Here is a 3,380-nt window from a genome sequence, read left to right on the forward strand (position 1 = left end):
CGACCCGTCTATCAACACTGATATTAAACTTATTCGCCCGTGTCGTCTGCAAAATGTATATATATATATATATATATATATATATATATATATATATATATATATCCGTGTAAATGTATTTTCAAACTCATTAAATTAAATTATATAATTATATTATCTTTATTATCAGTGTGCTATATGCATATAGTGTAAATAATATAATTATGCAAATAATTATTGCAGTTTATATTTTATACTTTTTTTTAAATATTATATATTTTGTTATATTGTATTTGCAGTTTTAAATATTAAAAAAATATTTTGCTTTATATTAATCTATATTCGCATTTGTAACAATGAAAATGTACGTACGCACTGTGACGTGACAGCCGCAGGCTGCTGTCCGTCACAAGGCCCTGAGGGCCCTTACGCGTTAACATCACGCGGGTCCTGCGTCCTCCCGCTCGGGAGCGCACGCAAAAGCGTGTTATCTCGTGTTTTTGTGTGTGTGATGTCCCACGTGCTGTCCATTCAAATAATTATCAAGATTTCTGCGAGCGCTGCATCGCGAGTGCGGTGGAAATCGGTGGCCACAGCGATCGTTCTTGTAATTTTTTGGCGTCTCGTCTCGATGGAGAACATTCCTGGAGGTCACCAGGTGAGCGGACACCGAAGGAATAACGGAGACCCTTTTCGAGCGGGGGTCTGCAGGTAATACCGTCCTTATCTTGCCTACAATTTGTGTCGTTCGAGAATTCCGATATTGCCGCCAAATCGCGCTTTTAGGATCCAGCGAAGGCACGCGAGGCCGATGTTCCGACGGGACACCTACGAATCCGATCCCGCGCTAGTCCCGGCGGACATCATGACAATTGGACATCAACGAACGCCCTCGTCGAGGAGGAAATAACGTCCCGGTAGCGGAAAAGGCGTCCGGCCAGGAGAAAGGAACCTGCCAGAGGAAAGCGCCAGAAATTCCCGCGCACGGGGCCCAACAGTATCGACCACCGCGCCTGGATCGATCAGCCGGCGACGGCGTGCACGCCGCGCGCTGCGCAAAAATCGATTTTTGGAAAATTAACCAATAAAGGCCCGGAGTATCGGGGGCAAGGTGGGGCGCGTCGCCGAGCGGCCCCCGCAGGATCCAGGATCCCGCACTCGAGCTGTGGACGTTGTATTGTCTTGTGCGTGCGATCCAGATCCCGAGCTGAGATACCATGTAAGAGGACGCAGGAACCGGAAACCTCCCGATCCGGACGAGGCCGAGACGAAGGGGCCGGCTTGGTGAGACGAGCGTCGTAAATTGTAAAGCCATCGATTTCGCGATTGGGCGACTCACGAAAGAGTTATGGATTTATTACGACCTTGTGGTCCTTAGATTAGAGTCGCGAATTTATTAGCGTATCGCTGCTTCGCCCGATGGCGCCCGCCCGCGTTAGTTTGTTCCGTGCTGTTCGTTTCGTATTCTGATTACATTGCGTGTGCGTCCCGATCCGCAGCCGAGTCAACTGTGATTTCGTCCTATAATTGTGTCGCGAGCTATTAATCGCGCTGTGAATTGTTGCGCATTTATGATTTACTGTTCAAAGAATTTGGTTTAATCTATCGCGTCGATATTGCGAATCGTTGTTAATTGCGCTTTCGTCCGATTTCATATTCTTGTCTTGTACTACTTCATTGGCGAGCTCAGAATAATTATCGCGCATATTACTTGTGGGATCTTGTAACGTGCGGAGGAGCACGAGCCCGCCGCGTGTCGCGTGAACTCGGAACTACTGTTCGTCCCGATCGCCCTTGTCGACACTGTTATTCCATCGGGAGTTTGGCGTCCACCAACAGCGCCGGATAAAAAGCGTAGACCCGTCGGAGAATTCCCGCGTACGTCAAGTCATCCGTTCATTGATTATCCCGTATTCGCGACAGGTAATGTCAAGCGATCGTCAGCTTGTAACGCGCGCGGGTCACCATTGCCGCCACATAGAGCCGTCTAATCCTGTACTACTTACTGTTAAATATATTTGTTAATTTTATTGTTAAATTTATGTCGCTTCAATAATTCTCTCGCCTTCCCGATTCCATCTCCGATATCGGAGCCGCTAACGCCCCGGTCGCCTAGAGTACACCCGTAACGTTCATTAGCGATTTGGTGCACACAGAGTGGTACGCTTAACGTACCTGGCGCCCAACTAAGCATTGCAATGGAAAATTTCGCGGAGGCAGTCGCCCCGATACGCGGGCGGCTCAGGGCCGCGACCAGGGACGGAGGCGAAGTTGACTCGTGTATTCTACAACATATCCAAAGCTCATTAAAATCGATGTGGGACAGTTCTGTCCGTTCCCTTGTCAGTCGAAAAAAAAGCGGTACACCTAAAACTTGTCAAAAAATCACTAAACTTCCAACAACGATAACTACACGAGTAATAAAAATAGGAAAGTTTTTAAAAAAAGAAACTAAACTTCAAATGTTTACTTTAAAAATCAATTTATTAAAAGTTGGCGTAATAATTTTTTTTTACATGGCGTATCTTTATTTCTCGCGTAGTTATCGTTGCTGGAAGTTTAGTGATTTTTGGACAAATTTTAGGTATACCGCTTTTTTTCGACTGAGTGTACATATATATATATTGTTATCTTAACAAATTACGAAGCTTCTCAACTGATGTAAAATCCCAATGAAAGTTTTTTCCGTTCCGCTAAAGCAAGAAATAATCTTGAGATCCACATTTCTCTATATACTATTGTACCAATTCTATTATGCAAGTTCTTAAATTTAAAATGTAATTAAAAAGATAGGAGATACGATTTATTTAGAGAATTCACTTTATTGTTTTGCAAAGTATATGTATAATGATTGTTTTTTTTTCATTACAGAAACATATTTTAAATTGCTGAGCTGCACTTCAAAAATTTCTGAAGAAAAAGGATTTATATAATTGTTTTTAAATAATATAAATTTTATTACAGTTTTTAAAGTGTTTATAAATAAAAAATATTACATTTAAAAAGCAAATAATATAAATTGTTTAACCTAACCTAACCTTGCAATCGACATATTCAATATCGGTGCATTGGGCTCTAGTTATCTCGTTTTCGTGATAAAATCTATGCATGAACGTAGACGCGACCAAAAACACCGTAAAAGCGCGTAGGCAAGACGAAAAGGCCAATCCGCGAAAGCCCGCGACCGAGAGCGCAACTTTGACCGTAATTTGCACGACGAGACCAAATTCGCACGGGAAGTAGCGACCGCAAAAGGCGCAAGACAATCGACCGAAACCGGGACGAAACGCCTGTATCTCGACGCCGGAGGTATCGACCGCGCCCGCGTAAAGACCAAGTCCCGCGGAGGTAACGACGACAACCGTATATGCGTCGGAGGTATCGACCGCGACGCGCCCAAA

General features: G+C 44.0%; 1 protein-coding gene across 1 annotated transcript in view; it reads left to right on the plus strand.

Moving 5' to 3' along the window:
• LOC105828845 overlaps positions 1-2,989 on the plus strand; it is a 9,007-nt gene extending 6,018 nt beyond the window's left edge. The window contains exon 4 of the mRNA XM_036288328.1: positions 2,851-2,989. The gene's annotated coding sequence lies outside the window, so the exon portion shown is untranslated. The remainder of the gene's footprint in view (positions 1-2,850) is intronic.
• Positions 2,990-3,380: the final 391 nt, after the last annotated feature.

The sequence above is a fragment of the Monomorium pharaonis genome, chromosome 6, assembly GCF_013373865.1.
Source record: "Monomorium pharaonis isolate MP-MQ-018 chromosome 6, ASM1337386v2, whole genome shotgun sequence".
Taxonomy (NCBI): domain Eukaryota; kingdom Metazoa; phylum Arthropoda; class Insecta; order Hymenoptera; family Formicidae; genus Monomorium; species Monomorium pharaonis.